The 25,084-nt window shown below is 41.3% G+C and overlaps 3 protein-coding genes across 3 annotated transcripts in view; all 3 read right to left on the reverse strand.

Annotated features, from left to right (window-relative positions):
• LOC126082021 (glutathione S-transferase A1) overlaps positions 1-7,567 on the reverse strand; it is a 231,545-nt gene extending 223,978 nt beyond the window's left edge. Inside the window, exon 1 of the mRNA XM_049894334.1 lies at positions 7,502-7,567. The gene's annotated coding sequence lies outside the window, so the exon portion shown is untranslated. The remainder of the gene's footprint in view (positions 1-7,501) is intronic.
• LOC126081957 (glutathione S-transferase A2) overlaps positions 1-7,567 on the reverse strand; it is a 130,586-nt gene extending 123,019 nt beyond the window's left edge. Inside the window, exon 1 of the mRNA XM_049894225.1 lies at positions 7,502-7,567. The gene's annotated coding sequence lies outside the window, so the exon portion shown is untranslated. The remainder of the gene's footprint in view (positions 1-7,501) is intronic.
• Positions 1-7,567, reverse strand: part of LOC126081971 (glutathione S-transferase A1-like) — a 28,094-nt gene extending 20,527 nt beyond the window's left edge. The window contains exon 1 of the mRNA XM_049894243.1: positions 7,502-7,567. The gene's annotated coding sequence lies outside the window, so the exon portion shown is untranslated. The remainder of the gene's footprint in view (positions 1-7,501) is intronic.
• Positions 7,568-25,084: the final 17,517 nt, after the last annotated feature.

Here is a 25,084-nt window from a genome sequence, read left to right on the forward strand (position 1 = left end):
CTGGAACATAGTATGAGCACTATAAATTAATATTTAAAAAAATATTTTAAATAGAAATTTTCTAACATTTAAAAGTAGAGAGAGTAGTATAACAAACCCTACTTCAACAGTTGCCAACAATCTTTTTTCAGTTATATGCCCATTTATTCCCCCCACTATCATCCGCTAAGTGGGTTCAAACTGCCAACCTTTAGGGTAGTAGTTGAGCTTTTATCATAAGGTGAGTGAGGATCATAAGATCAGGAAACCCTGGTGGTGTAGTGGTTAAGTGCTACGGCTGCTAACCAAAAGGCCAGCAGTTCGAATTCACCAGGTGCTCCTTGGAAACTCTATGGGGCAGTTCTACTCTGTGCTATAGGGTCACTATGAGTTGGAATCAACTCGATGGCAGTGGATTTTTTGGTTTTATCACCAGATCAAGTTTCGAAGTAAATCCCAGATGCCAATTCAAAGAAAGAGACAGGTCAGAAGGTTGGAATGCTGACTTCGTATCTGATAATAATAGAAAGGAACAAATTGTAATAAAATCTGCCCATAGCAGGTTTATTATTTATTTAGCATACGTTAGCTGAAAAAGTTTCTTAGCCTCACAATAGCCAGGATTAACGACTTGGAAAGCACTTAATTGCTGTAAAATTTCAGATTTCTCTTGCATGTGCTTGGCGTCCATGCCTGCTTTATTTAAACCTGAAAATCTTCCTTGCTTCTTCTAAAGCTTTCTCATCCGTGGGAGGCTTTCTCTGGCTGCTGGGCTGCACGAACTTCTTCACCTTGGGAAGGCTGCTGACTCTGGCCCTGAGGGCCTGCAATGGACAACAGCACAGCCTCAGAGTGGAGCCAAAAGACCAGCCCATCATTAGCACAACCCAGAAGACCTGAGACCCTCCAAGACAAGGACCAACTGAGTCCTGTCCATCAGCACCTAAATGGGAAACACACTGTAATGAATTGAATTGTGTCCCTCCAAAATATGTGTCAACTTGGTTAGGCCATGGGTAGTTTTCCTCCATTTTGTGATCTTCCTATGTGTTATAAATCATAACCTCTGCCTGTGGTTAAAAAGATTAGGGTGGGACTGTAACACCACCCTTACTCAGGTCACCTCCCTGCTCCAATGTAAAGGGAGTTTCTCTGGGGTGTGGCCTGCACGACCTTTTATCACTCAAGAGATAAAAGGAAAAGGAAGCAAGTAGAGAGTTGGGGACCTCATACCACCAAGAAAGCAGTACCATGAGTGGAGCGTATCCTTTGTACATGGGGTCCCTGTGCCTGAGAAGCTCCTTGACCAGGGGAAGATTGAGGACAAGGGCCTTGCTCCAGAGCCGACAGAGAGAGAAAGCCAATACCCTGAATTTGGACTTGTAGCCTGCTAGACAGTATGAAAATAAATTTCTCTTTGTTAAGGCCATCCACTTGTGGTATTTCTGTTATGGCAGCACTAGATGCCAAAGACAGACACCCAGAGAGAAATGAAGATGCCAAATCAAACCCGCTGTGGTGGACTCAAGTCCAACTCATAGCAATCCTATAGGACAAAGTAGAACTGCCCCATAGGGGTTTCCGAGGCTGTAAATTTTTTTTTCTTAATTGTACTTTAAGTGAAAGTTGACAGAGCTAATTAGTTTCTCATTAAATAATTAATACACATATTGTTTTGTGACATCAGTTACCAACAGTGCAAGTTTTCAATACTGTCCCCTTCTCGACCTTGGGTTCTCCATTTCCATTCGTCCAGCTTTCCTGTCCCCTCATGCCTTCTTGTCTTTGCCCCTGGGGTGGTGTGCCCATTTAGTCTCGTATACATGGTTGAACTATGTGTGTTATTGTTGGTTTTATAGGGCTGTTTAATTTTCGACTGAAGGGTGAACGTCAGGAATGACTTCAGTACTGAGCTAAAGAGGTGTCCATGGGCCATAGACTCGGGGTTTCTCCAGTCTCTGTCAGACCAGTAAGGCTGGTCTTTTTTTTGTGAGCTTGAATTTTGTTCTACATTTTTCTCCAGCTCTCTCCAGGTCCCTCTATTGTGATTCCTGTCAGAGTGTTCCGTGGTGGTACCAAAGCTGCAAATCTTTATGGAAGCAGACTGCTACACCTTTCTCCCACGGAGTGGCTGATGGGTTTGAACTGCCCTTTTGGTTAACAACAAGGCTCTTTACTGCCCCACCGGGCTCCTCAAAATGAAGATAAGAGGAAGGAAATATTGCTTAATACCACTTTCCCCTGAAGACGCCTTTGTTTAAGACTTTACTCATATCACAGTCTTCCCAGTTTTCTTCATTACAGAGACATCTTTATATTCATTGTGCTTGTACAATACAAGGATGAATAGTGTGTCTGTCTTCAAGTCAGATATGAATACCAACAAAGTTTCCAAACAACAGAAATAAAGGTACAGGCAGAAAATTAAAAATAATAAACCATGGGGTCAGTTGAAACTAACTTAACCAGTGAGAGGGAAGGGAGGCCTGTGCAGAAAGGCACCCAACATCTGAAAGATGGAGCAAGAGCTGAGAAAAGAAAATCAGAGGGAAACAGACCTGCTCAGACTTAGACATAGAAAGAAAAGATAACACCTGGGATAAAGGAAATCCCAGAGGAAAATGAGACCAAAGACAGCAATGGAATAGACGGCTAGACAGAGAGATGCTGAGTCCTGGGTCCTTCTCATGATAAAATATGGTTCCTGGGTTACCATTCACTTCCAATTTCCTTGGCTTAAGCAGATCTTTTCATGCCTCAAAACCAGGACCTAGAAGCTTAGTTTGGTGACAAAAGAGGGAGCAAAGGCCTGGAGAAGGCTGGGGCTCAGAACATCACCAGTCCAAGGGTCCATATACTAGATTCCCAGGAGGGAGGGATGGGGCTTCCTCTCCCAGGGACTGTGATATCAATCACTTTCAGCAGAGGGAAATTGGTAATAAAGCTGGAGTCCAGCTCTTCCATGTAGTAGACAAGTTCAACCAGGTGAATGTCAGCCCTGCTCAGCTTGTTGCCAACAAGGTAGTCTTGTTCATGGCTCTTTAACACCTGGCAAATTAGAGGACAACAGATCATGAACACATGCAGAGTCAGGCTGGTTCTCTCCTGATTCCCTCCAGCCTGTCTTCCCCACCCCCGCTGCCTTACTGGGTGGTTGCTACATTTTTCACACCTCCTTTCCCTGGTTCTCAGAAACCCTGGTGCTATAGTGGTTAAGTGCTATGGCTGCTAACCAAAAGGCTGGCAGTTCAAATCCACCAGGCGATCCTTGGAAACTCTACAGGGCAGTTCTACTTTGTCCTAAAGGGTTGCTGTGAGTTGGAATGGACTCGACGGCAATGGGTTTTTGGTTCTTCCCTGGTTCTCAGGCTTTTTCCTCTTCACCTCCATTATCCAGTCTTTACTTCATATCAACCCTGGTGTTATGGATTGAATTGTGTTCCACAAAAATATGTGTTGTCAATTCTAACCTTTATACCTATGGCTATAATCTCATTTGGGAATGGGTTTTCTTCGTTATGTTAATGAGACAGTGTGAGTGTAAGGTGTGTCTTGAGTCAATTTCTTGAGGTACAAAGGAGATTAAATACCAAGCAACAGAGAAAGAAGAGATGGGGGAAAAAGGGATGTCTAGCCACTTGAAAATTGCCATTCCTGACGTTCACCCTTCAGTCGAAAATTAAACAGCCCTATAAAACCAACAATAACACACATAGTTCAACCATGTATACGAGACTAAATGGGCACACCACCCCAGGGGCAAAGACAAGAAGGCATGAGGGGACAGGGACCAAGAAACAAGGACCTTTCCCCAGAGCCGACAGAGAGAGAAAGCTGTCTCCTAGAGCCATCTTCTTGCCTCCTAAGCTATGAGAAAATAAGTTTCTGTTTCTTAAAATTGTTATAGCAGCACTAGATGACTAAGACACCTGGCTTTCCTCCAATAGGCCCACATTCCTCTCTTCTCTCTCTTGCAGTGCTTCAGACCTTTCTCCACCACCCCTGGTTCCATGAGAGAGAGGAAGAAGAGGGTACCTGCTGTTCTTTCCTCACTTCTCAGTTGAGGCCCAACCTAGAGTTTTCTTTTTCTGTTCAACATCATTGTGGTGTTCACTCCACCTCCCCACCCCACTCCCCGCCCCATTACTTGCATCTTCCACAAGTGCCAAGAGCTTAGCACCTGCCACACCACGTTTCTGTCTGTCATACCTCCTAAATGTACACAGCCCCAAAACTTCACGCCATGACTTTCTATTCTTCTTTCTCTCCCCACTTCCTTGGGTAGCCTCTCCACGACAGCATTCTTCACCCCCTGAGCAGACTCGTTCTCCTCTTGTCTGCCTCCGTATTTCCTGGTCTGTCTCTCTGGGGTCTGAAATAAACCTGTGTCAATTTGAACTCATCATCTTCTTGCAGTTTGGCTTTGACTCCTCACTTATCTGTGTCTGTCAGTCATGTTGGATTGTGTTATAATCTGCATGCTGGAGTGTTTTGGGATGAATGGTGCTGTTGTTGTAACTTACCTTGAAATGCATCAAAAAGTAATGTGTTTGATGGATTTTTTTTTTTTTTTATGGATAGAGATAGGGATAGAGAGATCTACAATAATGTTAATTTTGGAGTCTAGGTGGTGGGTATATATGCATTCACTGTACATTTCTTTCACCTTTCCTTAAGTTTGAAATTTTTATAATAAAATGTTGCGGAAATTATGTGACATTTATTAAAAATATCCCAACAATATGCACATCATGAATAATGAGGCAAACATATATGGTACCACCACTTAAAGATAAACCACTGTTAATCATACCAGCAAATATCTTTTCAAACTACATATCCATATAGTTGTTGTTATTAGAAGTATAACAGAATGAAACACTTCCTGGTCCTCTGCCATCCGCATAATCGTTGTTATGCTTGAGCCCATTGTTGTAGCCACTGTGTCAATCCATCTCATTGAGGGTCTTCCTCTTTTTCACTGACCCTTTACTTTACCAAGCATGATGTCCTTCTCCAAAGACTGGTCTCTCCTGATAACATGTCCAAAGTATATGAGACAAAGCCTCATCATCCTTGCTTCTAAGAAGCATTCTCATTGTTCTTCTTCCGAGACAAATTTGTTCATTCTTCTGGCAGCCCATCCTGTATTCAATATTCTTCACCAACAGCATAATTCAAAGGCATCAATACAGCTGCTAATCAAAAGCTCAGCAGTTCGAATCCACCAGCTGCTCCTTGGAAACCCTATGGGGACAGTTCTACTCTGTCCTATAGGGTCATTATATGTCGGAATCGACTCAATCGCAACCAGTTTCATATGCATCCATATAGAAGTAAGTATAATTATTTTATACAAAAATTATGCAAATCTCACATGCTGTTTTGTAATATGCATTTTCTATTTAAGTTACCATGGAGCTGTTTGCATTTCTAATTATACATATACTTAGTCTCTTCTGGTTGAATAGCTTGTCATCCTGCGAATGTACTCCAAACTGTCAGCACCACAAGAGCCACAGAGACCGATTTTCATATTACTATTAAATTCATAGCTCTTTGAATAGGACCTGAGGCACAAGGAATGAATTAACATTTATTGAATGAAGGAAAGCATGATCCAATGCTTTATATAGATGGATATTTAGGCCCTCTTTTTCTGGCCTCATGTATCATTTATAATCATTTTTTGGTTCATGATCTTTATTTAGCTCAATTTCATGTCGTTTTGATCTAAAAAATGTTCTCCTTTTTACCTTCAAAGAAAAGAAAATCAACTAAGATATGTGCTAAATGCATAGTGATGGAACTTTATTTCCTTGGTTTTGCTTGACTTTCCTCAGAAGTCTGAGAGCCATGTGCCCAAATTCTGTAGATTCTTTTGTTCTTAACATCTCTCTTACCTTTTTCTTCATTCCACTACCACCACTCCTGCTTAGATACTGGTCAACAAACCCCAGAAACTATATAGTATTCTCCTGGTGGGCAGCTTATCTCCTGCCTCCCTACACAAGGTGCCAGAATATCTTTCTAATATGTTGTTTTCACCATGTTTTCCTTGGATCAAAACCTTGGTGTTCTTCAGGATCTAGTCTAGCCTCTAGTGTTGCCCTCAGCACCCTCCAACCCAAGCTATGACTTGTTACTGTCAAGTTGATTCCAACTCATGACAACCCCATGGATGATTTTTCAGAAGTAGATCACCAGGCTTTTCTTCTGAGGTGCCTCTAGGTAGATTTACACTGCCAGCTTTTCGTTAGCAGATGAATGTGTTAACTGCACCATCCAGGGATTCCCCAAGCTCTAATGATGACCCTGGAATTCTGTCAAATAGAGAATTCTAGGTTGGGTCCAGGCATCTCTGGGTACCTATTAGCAATCACTCCCCATTCCTTTTGCCCCCAGCCCCTGGCGATCGCTAATCTACTTTCTGTCTCTGTGGACTTGCCTTTTCTAGCCATTTCATATAAGTGAAATCAAACAATATGTGGCATTTTATGTCTGGTCTCTTTCACATAGTATGAATTTTCAAGGTTTATCTATGTTGTAACATATATTAATACTTCATTTCTTTTAACAGCCAAATAATATTTCATTGTATGAATATACCACATGTTCTTCATCCATTCATCTATCGATGGACAGTTGGGTTGTTCCTACTTTTTGACTATTATGAGCAATGGTGCTATGAACATTTGTGTACAAGTTTTTTTGTGTGTGAACAAATGTTTTCAATTATCTTGAGTGGGTTTGTTGGGTCATATGATAACTCTATGTTTAGCTTTTTGAGGAACTGCCAAACTGTTCATCACAAGATTTTATTTTCAATAGTCTTAACACAAAAGAGAGGAGATCTACCAGCTTTGGGGTATTGAATCAGTGTAGCTACTTCAGTCAGTCCTGCATCAAGAGGCTTCAGGAACCCAGCACCTTGGGTCCCAAACTCTGCTAAACCTTGCCAAGTCAGCTGGTCTGTATCATTGACTGATAACGTAGGTTTCTGGTCATCATTATGCTGACTTCTGGAACGTGAATACCAGGTTCTTTGGATCTTTGTCTCCCCACCCCACCACCACCATCGCCATCTTCTCCTATTGACAGTCATACACTTTGTCCCTTGTCTCTAGCTCTTGATGGTGATTCAGCTAATGAACTTCTGAGCACTTGGTACCATAAGATCACCATCCTCCTGGCTTAATGACTCATCAGTGTTTGTATACCTCTGTCTCTGTGCTATATCATGGACTGCATTCTCCTATATAATCATACCCACTGAATCTACCCAAGGTTTTCATCCCCCATTCCCCATAGCACTCTGCTGTGCTGGACCTCACACAGTCTATATGCCTAAGGCCCAGCCTGCTGCTGAGTCAGGATCCCCTGCCATGGTCCCACTCAGACCTTGGGCTTCTGCTTCTCCTGGCCTCTTCTTCTACAGTCCCAGCATTCTCTGTCCACTCAAGCTAGGACCTAAGTGGTTCCCATGTTGTTTGCTGATATAAGAACAGAGAATATACTGTACAGGGCTCTCTCCTTTATGTCCTTCCCATAGAGGTTGTATTTGGTGGCAATGTAGTTGAGAATGGCTCTGGTCTGTATCAGCTTCATCCCAATAATTTCAACCATTGGCACTTGCTGGGGCGTCAAATTTCCATCTTTTGGAAGAAAAAGAGGGTGAAATGATTTGTGGATCACACTCTTTAAGTAAGTATGAAAATATGTTTTTTAAACGACTGAAGACATAAAACGAAACCAAAAATTATAACTTGGTAACTCTTCACCCCTGGTGCCACAGGGATTAAGAACTCGGCAGTTAACCAAAGTTTGGCAGTTCGAATCCACCAGCTGCTCCTTGGAAACCCCATGGAGCAGTTCTACTCTGTCCTATAGGGTTGCTATGAGTCAGAATCAACTCAACGTCTACGGATCACTCTTCAGTCTGTAATAGTTTTTTATTGTTAGTCTCCTGTAATCCTTCTTTATCTTATTGGTTTTTCTTTTATTTATTTTTTTAGTTTCCTTTATCTTATTATTTCCCAGTTGACTTCTTTGTATGTTATGTGTTTGATTTGTCTTCAAGGAAGAAGCTGGGAGTGGTTGCATCAGGGCTGCTAGCCAGGTGCCATTTTGAATGAAAAATTCCCAAAATTACTCTCATGGTGTTCATGATATTTAATAACACTTCTGAAAGGAATTCCTGTGTAGGGGTATCTTTCTGTGCTCTTCAAAGCCTATAATATTGCTAGGACATTACTTTGTCACAGCCTGTAAGAGAAAAGAACTCAAGTTATTTCCATACCTCTGTCTATTTATTCCTTTCACTCTAATGTCTGCGTTTGTGTGTCATTTGGATGGAGGGCAGCGTGGGATCCTAAAGTGTCTGCAGCTCATTCACGGTGCGGGAAAGCATGAGAAAGCAACCTGAGGGCATCACAGGGCACTGGGCATAGTTTCTGTAGCAAAGACTCCCAGAGTTGTAGCCCTTCTTCGCCCTGAGAGAGTTGTCAGACATGCTCAGGGAGCCCCACTCCTCAGGTTTTAACCACTTTTCTCCCTCTCTACTACCCTCTGTAAAAAACCCTCTCTAGCAGCAGACAAACACCTAAGGCATTGCGTGGTGTTACAACCTCGACTTAGGACTTCTAGTAGATATCTTCCTCAGGGGCATTTAAAAACTTGGTCTTACTTTTTTTTTTTTTTTTTAACTTTTCCAGGTCTCTGGGAGTTTCTAAAAATTCCTCTTCAAACTGGAAAGCAGAAATTTAAAAAAATAAATAAATCCTGTTACTTCATTTAATAGCATTATAGAGCTTTCAAACTTGAATGGCCCCTGTCTGGTATATAATATGGAGAAGCACTTTGGACATGTTATCAGAAGGAATCGGTCTCAGGAGAAGGACACCATGCTTGGTAAAGAGGAGGGTCATCAAAAAAGAGAAGACCCTCAACAAGATGGATTGACACAGTGGCTACAGCAATGGGCTCAAACATAGCAACGATTGTGAAAATGGCACAGGACCAGATAGTGTTTTGTTCTGTTGTACACAGGGTCACTGTGAGGTCAGAGCTGACTCGACAGACCCTAAAAACAATAAGATAGAACTCTGAGTTTTGCAAGAGGACTGGGATCATGGCCATTTGGAAAAAGGCATGGGTCACAGCACTGGCTGCTCATACCTGAAGGTCCCCTTCATGTCTACCCTGTCCCCACTAAAGTGGATGATTCATTAATAATTTGAAAAGGGTGTCACTGGGGGAAGGGGATTTGGGAGGTTGTTGTAATTCTGGAATTTGAACGTCTTGGGAGAGCCCATCTCTCCACGTCAGATCATGGAGTGCCCCCCAGCATGGGGTACACCATGGGGCCAGGGATGATCTAAGATTCTGCCGTCAATCACCCTCTGTGACAATCAACACCACCCCATTCCACAGGGGCATCTCCCAAGATGAAATGTGTCTCAGTTATAGCATAGTCCTTATTCTTGCAATTCAGGATATCCTCTCAGGAAAATATGGGATACACTAGAGCAGAACTGCCAGTCTAAGAAGACGAATTAGAGTCCCTGGCCTAGTTTTTTTCCCTTTTTTCCCCCACAAAAACTTTCGTTTCTAATTTGATTTTCTGGGATCAATCTCAGCTGTTTTATGTATTGGATTTGTGATCTTCAACACATTATAGAAACTCTCTGTGCCTCAGTATCCTCATCTATAAAACGGATGTAATTATGATACCTATGTTATACTTTATGTGAGGATGAAATGACTAAGGCAGGCAAAGCACCTAAAATAGTACCAGGTATGCACTAAGTGCTTAATAAATGTAAATCGTCACTAAGAGGTTAACAGATGGCTGCTGTTTCATTATACAGATGCACCATCCTTATTTTTAATTTTAAGCAATCAAACATTGGTGAAAATATGTTTTTCTCGACCTATTTCCAGTAATTTAAACCTTGGTGTAAATTATATCCTCTACAGAAAAAAGTTTTGGGGTTGGTACGGTATTCGGTTCTGAGTGGTAGTGACAGATTTTTAATATGGATATGAAAATCAATTATTACTTATCAATGCAGTTCCTTTAATAGGCAGAATCTATCAAACTGAAAATCAAGGGAGAAAGTCATCAAGAAAATGGATTTTGATGTCAATGTGATTTGGTCCCAATCCTGGCTCTGCCTCCAAATAGCTGTGTGATCTGGGCACAGCCACTTAACATCTCCAAACTTTGTTTCCCCATCTGTGAAAGGGGGGTTGTCTTAGTTATCTAGTGCTGCTATAACAGAAATAACACAGGTGGATGGCTTTAACAAACAGAAGTTTATTGTCTCACAGTTTAGGAGGCTAGAAGTCCAAATTCAGGACACCAGCTCTAGGGGAGGTCTTTCTCTCTCTGCCGGCTGTGTCAAAAGGTCCTTATCTCTTCAGCTTGTTTCATGGTTACTTGGAGATCTCCACATAGCTGGCATCTATCTTTCCCCATCTCTGCTTCTTTACTTGCTTATTTAATCTCTTTATCTAGCCCCTAAAAAAAAAAAAAAAAAAAAAGCCCCTGGACACCCTTTTAACTCAGTACTGAAGTCACTCTTGAGTTTCACTCTTCAACCAAAGCTTAGACAGGCCCATAAACAAAATGAGACTAAATGGGCAAACCAGCCCAGGGGCAAGGACAAAAAGGCAGGAGGGGACAGGAAAGCTGGTAATGAGGAGTCCAAGTTCAAGAAGGGGAGAGTGTTGACATGTTGTGGGGTTGGCAACCAATGTCACAAAACAGTACGTGTATTGTTTAATGAGAAAATAATTTGCTCTGTAAACTTTCATCTAAAGTACAATAAAAAAAGAAAAGTAATCTCTTTTATATCTCAAAAGAGGTTAATTTTTAAGACACACCCTACACTAATCCTGTCTCATTGACATAAAAAAGATAACCCATTCTCAAATGGGATTATAACCACAGGCATAGAGGTTAGGATTTAAAACATGTGTTTCAACCCACAACAGCGGTGGAGCATTCCTTACACAGAGTTTTGCAGTGTTGTAAAAGGACAAAACGACCACGTTGTCCATAAACAGTAGTGGTGGTTGAAGTAGCTTTTACACCTTAAAAGGGATTCTTAATGGTGGAAAGATCAGGAATTGTGGAGCTTTTAACTGGCTCAGTGAAACATTTGTTGTGGACCTATACAATCCCATGAGGTAGGCTGCACAGATGGTGTGTGCAAACAATTCATAAAGTGTCCAGTTCAAGGTAAACATAACAGGCAGTGCGTGGTTGTCCTGGGAGGGTGGCTGAGGTGCGGATGTGGTTGGTGAGGGTGATGATTCCTTGTCAGGCACACAGAGAAGGGATTATGGGATCAGCCCTTGGGCACAGAGATTCTGAAAGCTCTGAGCAAGGGCCTCTTCAGTCCTTGTCCCACCACCCTCCTCATCTGGCCTGGGAGCTCTGATTACAGACTCTGCCTGAGCAGCAGAGATGAAGTTGACTTTGCTAAAACAGATTATTCATTTATAGAAGGAAAACAACTTGAGATGCACTACTTAGATTTTTTGTTTGCTTATCTCTTCATAACATTGAGAAAGGATTAGGCTAAAGTCCAATATAGTTATGAAGCCACCAAAAAGTGTAACCCCGAGGCTTAGTTATGAGTTTGCTTCCCAGGACACTGCTTCACCTGGAACCTTCCCTTTCTATCCCACCTGAGGGAGAAGATCTCCTGAGTTTGTCTATGACTTACTCCCCAGGAAAACCCTCCGGCAGTTACTGGGTCCCTGTGATCTGCACGGAGAGGTATTTTTCTCAGTGACTCCTCTGGAAGACAGTGATCAGCAGAGTCACACCGAAGTCTAACAGCATTTTCTGATAGCGTTGTAACATCTTAACACTGTGAAAATCTTGGGGGGGGGGGTCCTCCTAAATGCCCTCACCCTTATTTTAATCATCTATTTACTTGCCTTCATCCTGGTTTCAAAGTCAGCTACCTGTTTTGTTCATCAGTGTACGCCCAAGACTTAGCACAGATTTTGGCACTTAATAGGTGCTCAACAAAATAACTACTGAATGAACACATTGAACCATTGGTACAGTAGTTATGTGCTCGGCTGCTAACTGGAAGGTCGGCAGTTCAAACCCACCACCCCCTCTGCAAGAGAAAGATGTTGCAGTCTGCTCCCATAAAGGTTACAGCCTTGGAAACCCTATGGAGGTAGTTCTATAGGGTCACTATGGGTCAGAATTGACTCGATGGCAACAGGTTTATGTCTGATTCACTGCTTTCTCCACCACTTGTGGTTTATATTTTAAGTTTATCACACTTATTTTCTTATATATTTTTATCCTTTTATTACAGAGATTTCTAAGGAGAAAAAAATAGCATGCTACTTAATGACCAATCACAAAGTACAGTCAATTCTCATTATTCTCAGATTCTATACTTGCCAACTCACCTACTCATTAAAATATATTTGTAGCCCCAATAACTAGACTGTGTGGCATTTTGCAATCATTCGTGGGAGTACTCATGTGCACAGTGGCGAAAAATTTGAGACCCCAAGTCACACACTCTCATTGGAGGTCAAACAGGGGACACTCAGCCTTCTTGTTTCTGCTCTCATATGGTGAGCAAGTGTTCTTTCTGCAGTATAATCAGTGCCACATTTTTTGCATTTTTGTTGGTGATTTTGCTGTTGAAATGACCCTCAAGCACAGTGCTGAAGTACTGTTTAGTGTTCCTAAGCACAAGGAGACTGAGATGTGCCTTATGGAGGAAATACGCCTGTGAATTAAACTGTATTCAGGCATGAGTCATAGTACTGGTGGCCATGAGTTCAGTGTTAATGAGTCAACAATATATATTAAATAATGTGCCTGTAAACAAAAACCCACATAAAACAAGGTTATGTATTGCTTAGATGACAAAAATATTATGACCAGAGACTCGCAGCAACCTAACCCTGTATTTCTCCTAGGAGCAATGGTTCCGTATTCACTAATTCAGTGTTCACAGTGAATTTATAAAACCTAACTACTGTAAGTAATGAGAATTTACTAACTCATGTGTGATCAATAAGCTAATACATGTGAAATGGACTTTTTCCAGTTGTTGAGTTGATGCCTACTCCTCTGTGTCAGAGTAGAACTGTGCCCCATAGGCTTTTCAATGGCTGGTTTTTTGGAAGTATATCACCAGACCTTTCTTCTGAGGTGGCACTAGATGGACTCGAACCTTCAACCTTTCAGTTAGCAGGCAAGCACATTGACTATTTGCAACACCATGAGTCAGAATTGACTCTATGGCAACTGATGAAATGGATTAAGAAGGTAAATTCAGGTTCTGATTGGCAGTGGTGATTACTTTCCCAACAGAAGGTGGTTGTTCAACAGGCATGTAACTACAGATACACTTTCTTTTCATTGCTCAGGTGGGCCCCAAAATGTGATGTCACCCTGACAAGTTTAAATCCAGTATAATTGTGGGCTGACTTCCATATGAATCAAGCTAATACACACATTTCTATTGAGAAAACAGCCTTAGTGTAAGCTCCTCACTCCCCTGGCACTGGCTACAATTGTATCTTCAAATTGCCCAAAATGACACTACTCTGACTTTTCTCATATCATCAAACCCTCTGCCCTAGTTTTTGAAATTCCTGATGATTGTTTTTAGATGTGTCCTTCAGGAACTGAATGAACAATGCTTGAGTTATACCCTGAGCACACAAAGAAGACACAATAAGAATATGAAGCACTCACATAAAGTAATTTAGTCTTGTGTTAAGGGCACATTTAAAAATATTTTCCTAGTTAAGCTGATACGAGGAAATTGATGAATATTTATAAGGTCAGTATTAAGCTAATTAAAGCCCAGACCACTCAGCTTGGCAATTCCTGATGTGTATGTTAGCTGCTCTAACATAGTGATGACTCTTTACCTGCAAAGGACACGGGGTCCAGTAGGGAACAGGCATTCCCACAGTTTCAGGGCTCCATCAAATTCCATAGTAGATTAGAAAGAGAATGACAAATCAACAATGTTTTATTTCAGTGCCGCCCACACACATACAAACAAGGGATTTCAGGTTATTTTGGCTGCCCAAGTATGTCAGTGGGGACCAGGCTTCTACAGACGCTGTTTATAGGGTATTTCATGAAATTGGCTGCAAGGTTTACCACAGATGAAAAAACCTTTGGGGGGGGGTTGACAGGAGAGTAGTGTCAGGAAAGGAGACACGAGAGAGAGAATAGGAGGTAGATTGCAATGTAAATTTATAAAAAGTAAATAATAAATACTGTTGAGTGGTTAAGAGCTTTGCTGCTAACCAAAATGTTGGCAGTTCCAATCCACCAGCCCCTCTTGGAAACCTTATGGGACAGTTCTACTTTGTCCTATAGGGTTGCTATGTGTCAGAACTGATTCGATGGCAGTGGGCTGCGGTTTGTTAGGACTCAAATTCTATGGGCTCAAAGACTATGGCTGAGTTGTTTTAGCCCTTAGTGGGAAGATCTTAGTTGCATTACCTGGAGCTATTTGTAAATAACTCTTTGTTTTATTGCGGTTTACATACAGTAAAACCTGAGAAAGCCAGCACTTGTGTAAAGCAGAAACTTTTCAGAGAAGGAAAACTCAAATATTTTCCACCAAAGTGAGCAATAGAGAAGTGGTAGGAAAAAAAAAAAAAAAGATAGCACTGAGGGAGTGTGCTGGTGGGGAAGTACAGAGCCAGGGAGCCTGTACCAGTGGCTGTCTAACTGAGCATTGGAGCACAGCCCATAGATAAAGGGTAGGATCAGTACGCAGGACTAGCTGGGTGGGAGAAAGAAAAGGAAGGAAAGAGAGAGAGAAAAAAAACAATAAATTTACAAAATGCTGCTGCGGGAAGCGGTTGTTGAGGGTGGGACATACCCAGGCAGCAGTGACCTGGTGTCTCTTTGGCTTAAGTAACCATGACCTCTTGGAAAGTTGTTGAGGATGTGTAGAGCGAAGAAGGGTGGAAGGCAGGAAAGCAGGCATCCCTGGTAACCGGGTGCTCTGTCTTCTGTTGGCAGCTCCGTGAAGTTGCCTTCCTGTACTCCCTGCACACCATTCTTGGTCACTGAGGTCCAAGATAGTGAATCCGTGCCTTCATTTGACACTTAGGGTTCCAGGATTGATATTTATATCTGTTTTACTTAATCTTTCTGGTCTTCGCTGCAGAGGGACAGCATGGTGCTTCTGTCTAAAGTACCATGTTAGCTGCACCTAAGATCTCTGCATACCTTTTATTTCCTTTTATTGTCTCATTGCTATGGCTAGGATTTCTAATACAGTATTGAATAGAAGTGATGAGAGATGGCACTCTTGTCTTGTTCCCAATTTCAAGGGAAAAGTTCTTAGCCTTTCTTCTTTAAGTATAATGTTGGTTATTTTGTTTTCATATATGCCCTGAATCATATTGAGTAATTTCTCTTCTATTCCAATGTTCTTTTAGGGTTTTCATCAAGAAAGAGTATTGGATTTTATCAAAAACTTTAAAAATCCTCACTACTATTTTTATTCTCATTTTGAGTAAACTATAATCATGTCATTCATTTATTCATTTGAAAAAACCTGTTTAAGCATCTACTGTCTGCCAAGCCTTGGTTTAGGCTCTGGGATTGTAACAGGGACCTGCCAAGGCAGACAAAGACTCGTGGAGCTTCAAAAATGACTATGACCTAAAATGAACTCACCAGCTGGAATAAATCTAAATTACAAAACTGATTAAATTTAGAAGAAATCACAAGGTGGGGAGGGGAAGGGGAGGGAACTTTAAGAAAAGTATTTCAGAAGTTATTCAGGTGTCTAAGAACTCTATTGAAAAAAGCAAAACTCTTCGCTATCTTATTTGTCACTTAAGTTCCCTATAGCAAATAGAATTCAAAACTGTTCCCTTGCTCTAAGTGGGTAAAAAAAAAAAAAAAGTGGGATAGCAAATAGAATTCAAAACTGTTCCCTTGCTCTAAGTGGGTAAAAAAAAAAAAAAAAGTGGGTAGGTGACAATAATTGTTGATGTTGATAAGTGCCACTTTCTCTCATAGAAATGCCTTCTTACAAATAAAACTTTACCCAAATTTCTTCCTCTTGATTTATCTTGCCTCTTTAGCTAATCACTGTTCCACATCAAATTATATAGAGGTCACCTTTTTAAAGAGGCCACCAAATAAGAAGTTTGCACTCTTCAGTAGGAAGCTAAAGAAACAATGGTACTTGGGGGACATCTATCTCAATTGGTATAACATGGTTTATAAGGAAAATGTTCTACATCCTACTTTAGTGAGTAGCATCTGGGGTCTTAAAAGCTTGTGAGTAACCATCTAAGATACATCTCCTGGTCCCACTCCACATGGACTAAAGGAGAATGAAGAAAAAAAAGACACAAGGAAAGATTAGTTGAAAGGACTAATGGACCAAAACTACCACAGCTTCCACCAGACAGAGTCCAGCACGACTAGGTGGTACCCAGCTACCACCACTGACTGCTCCAACATGGATCACAATAGAGGGTCCTGGACAGAGCTAGAGAAAAATGTAGAACAAAATCCAAACTTGCAAAAAAAAAAAAAAAAGACCAGACTTACTGGTCTGACAGACACTGGAGAAACCCTTAGAGTATGGCCCCCAGACAGCCTTTTAACTCAACACTAAAGTCACTCCTGAGGTTCACCCTTCAGCCACAGATTAGACAGGCTTATAAAACAAACAATAATACATATGGCACAACCATGTATATGAGACTAAATGGCCACACTAGCCCAGGGGCAAGGATAAGAAGGAAGGAGGGGACAGAAAAGTTGGATGAATGGTAATGGGGAAACCAAATTCGAAAATGGGAGAGTGTTGAAGTGTCACAGGGTTGTCAGTGTCACAAAACAATATCTGTATTAGTTGTTTAATGAGAAACTAATTTGCTTTGTAAACCTTCACCTAAAGCACAATAAAAAATAAAGAAATAAAATTCTTCTATTAAAAAAAGAATGATAAACCCTTGGCAACTCTTCTAAGAGAAATGTTCAAATAAGTATAATAATAGAGGACTCATTGCCCATATGCTCTTACTATCTGCTATGCATAAACACTTTAGTAACAGAAGAAATTAGGGAAATTAAAAAATATGTGAAAATTAACGCACTCCTAAATAATCAACAAGACAAAGAAGAAACAAGGTGAGTTAGAAAATACTTTGAGATAAATGAAAATAAAAACACAACAGACAAAAACACATGGGATGCAGCTCACGCAGCATTTAGAGGGAAATTTATAGTAGTAAATCCCTACACTAAAAAAGAAGAAAGATCTCAAATAAGTAAACTTCCACTTTAAGAAGCTAGAAAAAGAAAAACAAGCTAAACCCAAACTAAGGAGAAGGAAGGAAATAATAAAGGTTAGAGCAGAAATAAAAAACAATAGAGAAAATCAATGAAACCAAAAGTTGGTTCCTTGAAAAGAGCAACAAAACTGGCAAATCTTTAGCTAGACTGACCAAGAAAAAGAAGACAGAAGACTCAAATTTTTAAACTCAAGAAAGAGGAAACATTACTATCAATTTTAGGGAAATAAAAAAGATTAAAAAAGAATACTATGAACAAATGTGTGGAGTTTTAGATGATGACAGGACTGTCCTGCTGAGATGAAGGGCTAGGGTTTATCTCGGGACCAAGAGAAGCTATAATGACTGTACAGTCATCAATGCTGGGGGAATAACATAAATCATTAGAAAAGGTCTGTTAATATCTAGTTGAAAATGTGTAGATTTGTAATAGTCATATGCTAATTGCTTTTTCAGGCATTATTTTGTTTAATCCCCACAACCCTCCTTTGGAGCAAATAGCATTACCATCCTCATTCTATAGATGGGAAAATTGAGGCTTAGAAAGTTTGGACAATTTACCCAAGGTCAAGTCTAGAAAGGATAATACGGATTTGATCCTGCTCTCTTCGACACAATATATTCCCCCAATTTTAGTAAAAACACAGGGAGAGGCAGGCTCTAAACAGGATCCATGAGTCCATACCGGGCCCACAGTCTTTTATTTGACCTGTACCATATTTCTAAAATATTGACTCCAGTAATGAAATGGGGAGATTTCTTACAAACGCCCATATGTCAGGGTCCTTTTGTAAAACTTCAGAACAACAGGCAAAATCGGGTCTGCTCTCTGGCACATCAACCCTTGGCTGAAGCTGAGTGGTGGCTGCCCACCTGGTAAGGCCCTGAGCCTGCTCTGCGGCCCCATCCCTCACACACACTCCCTGGGCATGGGGCACTTACATCCACTGGCCCTCTTCATTCATTCAAGTACCTGCCTGAACCCTGAGTTTGCAATCCTGGATCTACCAGTATTATGGGTTGAATTGTATCCCAAAAAATTTCACATGCAAGTCCTAACTCCTGGTAGCCGTGAATGTGACCTTGTTTGGAAATAGGGCTTTAGATGATGTTCTCAGCTAACATGAGGTCATACTGGAGTTGGGTAGGCCCTAATCCAATATGGGTGGTATCCTTATAAAAGAGAAGAGACACAGAGAGGGACACAGAGGGAAGATGGCCATGTAAATTTGGAGGCAGAATTGGAGTTATGCATTTTCAAGCCAAGGCCAAAGATCTCTGCCTGATAGGTTAGGATAGAAGCACGGAAGAGATTCTCCCTCAGAATCATAGGAATAAACATGCCTGACACCCTGATTATGGACTTCTAGTCACAAGAACTGAGAAACAATATATTTTTGTTCTTAGAAGTCCCCAGTTCATGGCAGCCTTAGGAAATTAATACAACCAGAGAGTCCTTATACAGTAAAATATGTGAAAAACAGCACCTGTATAAGGCAGATACCTGTCAGAGAAGGAAAACTCAAATATTTTCCACTAAAATGAGTGATAGAAAAGTGGTAAGAGTGCACCCTGCCAAAGGCAGAAAACTTTCAAGACCTGGAAAAAAAAGGCAGTCTCATTGAGTTCTAGCTCTCACAGGTCGCACTATAGTTCTTCTATTATCCTTACCAGTTCCCCCCTTAAATTGTTTTTTTTCCATTTCTTCATCTCAGTTTTCTTTTTAAAGGCTTCACCTATTCATCAACCTGTTCATGTTTTCTAATAAATGAGATCTGATTCTGAAATCCCCTGTGGAAACATCTACCTTATGACTCTGTAGTCAACACCTCATGTATGACCAGCAGCAAAGTCAGGTCTTACCTGCATGAAGGTAGGAGAAACCTCCTAAATTCCTGCCTGAGGTAAGCTATGTCTCTTTCTCCCCTGCAAGTCTAGCAATGGGAAGAGCGTCAGACCAGTGTGTCTCCAACTTTGGCCTGTAAAAGAACTCCTTGAAGAGCATGTAAAAACACAGATTCCTGGGTCCTCACAATGAGAGGCTGTGATGAAGTTGTCTTAGGTGGGGCTCTAATTTGCACTTCCAGCAAGCTCCCTGGGAATGCAGACAGCAGCTGGTCTATGAACCACTCACTCAGCCGTGCTGCGTTAGAGAATTCCACCAACCACGAGTACGTTGGCATCACTGGCAGATTAGTTCTTAGAGACACCAGCTTCCTCTTGGGAGCAAAGAGTGAAGTGGCATGTGAGTCACAGTGTGGTACAGTGCCAGGACCATGCCCCAGGGGCATCGCAGAAGATAGGCCTGGTGGTCTCCTCCTGTAGAGATTACAGCCAAGAAAACCCTATGGAGCAGTTTACTCTGCAACACATGGGATTGCTATGAGTCAGCATTACTGGATGGCTACGGGTTTGTTTTGTTTTGTTTTAAACCTCCCTGGGTCTTCATTTCTACATCCGTAAAATGATGGTTGGGGCCAGGTGATCCCTAAATTCCTTTGGACTCAGGCGTGTGCATAATTTTACTGTGAGACTGATTCCGAGAGAGAGCTAAGGCCAGCCCTTCTAAGGACTGTATATTGTGATGCAGCCCAGGTCTAGGGCAGCCCAGACTTTTCCAATCCATATGCGGTGGGAGTGGGGGTGTCAAAATCTTTCCCATGGAGAAATTAGGTCAATCAGGACTGCTTTGAAGGCTTTGGATCAGCAGACCCCAAATCTCACAAACGATCATTTGAGTCTCTGTTTTCCACACCATTGAAAACTCTGCTGGACACAGTTCTACTCTGAAACCCATGGAATCACCATGGGTGGGAATCTACTTGAGGGCTTGTTTGGTTTGGTGTTTTCAATGTTCAGTAGTTTCCAGAAATGTGGGAGTCTAGTGGAGATGGGAAGCAAAATATTACCATGAAGGCAACTACTTCTCTCCAATGTTTTTAGAGAAACATGACAAGGCAAAAACCAAATGGCCTGGTTTGATCACTTCTGCCTTTTATGTTAAAAATCTGACTTGTTTTCTTGTATTACAACTGGGAACTAAAAATTACAAATGCATTTCGGAAAAGACAGTATTTATCTCAGTATATCACCCTTTCACCATATGGTTCGGCTTTGAAAAGAAACCATTTTAAACTCTTCAATAATCAAGTCGGAGTCTCTGTTAAGGCCACTTCACATTGAGATAACCCTTTGCTCTCCCACGCGCTTGCGTGAAACACTGTGAAGAGCCAGTCTTTCCCTCCTTAGAACAGGATGCTTAGAACTATACTGAGAGTAAAAGAGACCTCCTAGCATAGACGGAATGAGTTGGTAAGGACTGAGAATGTGAACCAATGGATAAAACTGTCTGTGTTAACAAAAACAGAACAAGCTGAAAACCAAAATATGTCTTGACTGAGGAAAGACAAGCAGATTTTTGTTCATTTTTCATCCAACCTCCTCTTGTTATTTTGAAATATTGTTTCCTCAACTAGAACCCTGACCCCTAACTTGCATGTGCAACGTGCTGGTGCAGGGACTCAGTGCTAATTTCATTTTAATCTCTATTTAAACTTTAGAAACAGCACACTCCAGAAGGGGTAGAAAATTAGGATGAAAGAAAATGGGGAAACCGGGTGGAAATGGGGAGAGTGCTGACACATTGTGGGGAATGAAACCAAGGTCAAGAAACACTTTATGTACAAACCATCAAATGGAAAACTAATTTGCTCTGTAAATTTTCACCTAAAACACAATTTTGAATAATCATAATTGAAATTTTTAAAAAGGAAATGGCACGCTCCCTAAAACGGGCCTTTTTTTGACGGTTTCATTGTTCAGTTCCTATCACATACACAGATTGTATATTAGTCAGAATAAAGATCCTAAAAATTAAATGTATGAATCAATTTTAGCTTCCCCCTCCCCTTTGCAGAAATAGAACGACCTATTTCCTCTCCCACTGAATTACTAACGTGCAAAAAATTCCTTTGAAAACCATCTGCCTCTTTTGTCTCTGCTGACCTCTAGTGGTGTCAGCAGAAAAACCCTTTGCTGTGAAGTCAATTTTCACTCAGAGACCCAATGAGACAGAGCAGAACTGCCCTATGGGGTTTACAAGGCTGTAATCTTTACTGCCCCATCTTTCTTCCACAGACAGCTATTGGGTTCAAGATGCCAACCTTTCAGTTAGCAACTGAGCACTTAACCATTGCACACCTGGGGTCTTCCTGGCAACACTGCTAAAAACAAAAACCCCAAAAACCAAACCCCTTACCCTCAAGTCGATTCCGACTACTAGCAACCCTTCAGGGCAAAATAGAGCTGCCCCAGCAATAACCAGCACTGCTAGATGGGTTCAAATCACCACTACTTCGGTTAGTGTTTGAGCACAAACCGTTTTCGCCTCCTAGGGAGGGACCTTATAGTGATTAAGTGTTGTTGTTGTTAAGTGCTGTCGAGTCACTTCTGACTTACAGCCACCCTATGTACAACAGAACAAAACACTGCCCAGTCCTGTGCCATCCGCACAATCGCTGTTATGCTCGAGCCCATTGTTGTAGCCGCTGTGTCAATCCTCTTCCCGGGTCTTCCTCTTTTTCATTGACCCTCTACTTTACCAACCATGATGCCCTTCTCCAGGGACTGATCCCTCCTGATAACATGTCCAAAGTATGTGAGAAGTAGTCTAGCCATCCTTGCTTCTAAGGGGTATTCTGGTTGTACTTCTTCCAAGACAGATTTGTTAGTTCTTTTGGCAGTATATTCAATACTCTTTGCCAACACCACAATTCAAAGGCGCCAATTCTTCTTCGGTCTTCCTTATTCATTGTTCATCTTTTGTATGCATATGAGGTGATTGAAAACATCATGGCTTGGGTCAGGTGCACCTTAGTCTTCAAGGTGACACCTTTGCTTTTTAACACTTTAAAGAGGCCTTTTGCAGCCGATTTGCCCAGTGCAATGTGTAGTTTGAGTTCTTGACTTCTGCTTCCATGAGGGTTGATAATGGATCCAAGTAAAAGGAAATCCTTGACAACTTCAATCTTTTCTCTGTTTATCATGATATTGCTTATTGGTCCAGTTGTGAGGATTTTTGTTTTCTTTATGTTGAGGTGTAATCCAAACTGAAGGCTGTGGTCTTTGCTCTTCATCGGTAAGTGCTTCAAGTCCTCTTCACTTTCAGCAAGCAAGGTTGTGTTATCTGCATAATGCAGGTCATTAATGAGTCTTCCTCCAACCCTGATGCCACGTTCTCCTTCATATAGTCCAGCTTCTCAAACTATTTGCTTAGCATACAGCTGAATAAAAACCAAAAGCCATCGCCGTCAAATTGATTCTGATTCATAGCAACTCTTTGCGACACAGTAGAACTGCCCCCATAGAGTTTCCAAGGAGTGCCTGGTGGATTCAAACTGCCCACCTTTTGGTTAGCAGCTCTAGCACTTAACCATTGCGCCACTAGGATTTCTACAGTTTGAGTGGGGAAAGGATACAATCCTGATGGCACACCTTTCCTGACTTTAAGCCACACAGTATGACCTTGTTCTGTTCGAATCACTGCTTCTTGGTCTGTGTACAGTTTCCTTATGAACACAATTAGATTTTCTGGAATTCCCATTCTTTGCAATGTTATCCATAATTTGTTATGATTCACACGGTCAAATGCCTTTGCATAGTCAATAAAACATAGGTAAACATCTTTCTGGTATTCTCTGCTTTCAGCCAGGATCCATCTGACATCAGCAATGCAAACCCTGTTTCTCTGTCCTCATCTGAATCCAGCTTGAATTTCTGGCAGGTCCCTGCTGATATACTGCTGTAGCCCCTTTTGAATGATCTTCAGCAATGTTTTACTTGCATGTGATATTAATGATATTGTTCAATAATTTCTGAATTCCGTTGGATCACCTTTCTTGGGAATAGGCATAAATATGGATCTCCTCCAGTCAATTGGCCAGGTAGCTGTCTTCCAATTTCTTGGCATAGACAATTGAGCTCTTCCAGTGCTGCATATGTTTGTTCAAACATCTCAATTGATATTTCTTCAATTCCTGTAGCCTTGTTTTTCACCAGTGCCTTCAGTGCAGTTTGGACTTCTTCCTTCAGTACCATCAGTTCCTGATTACATGCTACCACCTGAAATGGTTGAACATTGACCAATCCTTTTTGGTATAGTGACTTTGTGTATTCCTTCCATCTTCTTTTGATGCTTCCTGCATCGTTTAATATTTTCCCCATAAAATCCTTCGCTGTCACAACTCAAGACTTAAATTTTTTCTTCAGTTCTTTCAGCTTGAGAAACGCTGAGCATGTTCTTCCCTTTTGGTTGTCTGTCTCCAGGTCTTTGCACATGTCATTACAATACTTTACTTTGTCTTCTGGAGCTGTCTTTTGAAATCTTCCATTCAGCCCTTTGACTTCATCTAGTCTTCCTTTCGCTTTCGCTACTCCACTTTGAAGAGCAACTTTCAGAGTCTCTTCTGACATCCATTTTGGTCTTTTCTTGCTTTCCTGACTTTTTAATGATCTCTTGCTTTCTTTGTGTACGATGTCCTCAGTGTCATTCCACAGCTTATGCGGTGTTCAGTCATTAGTGTTCAAAGCATCAAATCTATTTTTGAGATGCTCTCTAAATTCAGGCGGAATATGCTCAAGGTTGTACTTTGGCTCTCATGGACTTGTTCTAATTTTCTTCAGTTTCAACTTGAACTTGCATATGAGCAATTGATGATCTCTTCCACAGTCAGAACAAAGAAGAAGGATCGGTATTTGGAAAATACGGCCTTGGTGATAGAAATGAAGCCAGAGATCCCATGATAGAATTTTGCAAGACCAACGACGTCTTCGTTGCAAATACCTTTTTTTAACAACATAAACAGTGGCTATACACATGGCCCTCACCAGATGGAATACACAGAAATCAAATCGACTACATCTGTGGATAGAGAACATGGAAAAGCTCAATATCATCAGTCAGAACAAGCCAGGGGCCGACTCTGGAACAGACTATCAACTGTTTATGTGCAAGTTCACGGTGAAACTGAAGAAAATTAGAGTAAGTCCATGAGAGCCCTGTGAGTGGGGGAAACATGTTTTGGGTACCAAAAATTCCGTACGTTACACAAACAACCTATACCTACCCCTTGAATTCCGATCTGTTTACTTTGCTCCTTTTAATCACTATCCCCCAGGTGTCTGCCAGTTTGTCATACTGTGGGGGCTTGTGTGTTGCTGTGATGATGGAAGCTATGCCGCTGGTATTCAAATACCAGCAGGGTCACCCACATCAAATAGGTTTCAGCTGAGCTTCCAGAGTAAAACAGACTAGGAAGAAGGACCTGGCAGTCTACTTCTTAAAAGACCTAGCCAGTGAAAACCTCGTGAATAGCAGCAGAACATTGTTTGATATAGTGCCGGAAAATGAGCCCCTCAGTTTGCAAGGCACTCCAAATACGAGTGGGAAAGAGCTGCCTCCTCAAAATAGAGTCGACCTTAATGACGTGGACAGAGTCAAGCTTTTGGGACCTTCGTTTGCTGGTACAGCACAACTCCAAATGAGAAGAAACAGCTGCAAATATCCATTAATAGTTGGAATGTGGAATGTACGAAGTATGAATCTAGGAAAATTGGATATCATCAAAAGTGAAAAGGAATGCATAAACATCATTATCTTAGGCATTACTGAACTGAAATGGACTGGTTTTGGCCATTTTGAATCAGACAATCATACAGTCTGCTATGCCGGGAATGACAATTTGAAGAGGAATGGCATTGCATT

The sequence above is a fragment of the Elephas maximus genome, chromosome 1 (assembly GCF_024166365.1).
Source record: "Elephas maximus indicus isolate mEleMax1 chromosome 1, mEleMax1 primary haplotype, whole genome shotgun sequence".
Classification (NCBI taxonomy): domain Eukaryota; kingdom Metazoa; phylum Chordata; class Mammalia; order Proboscidea; family Elephantidae; genus Elephas; species Elephas maximus.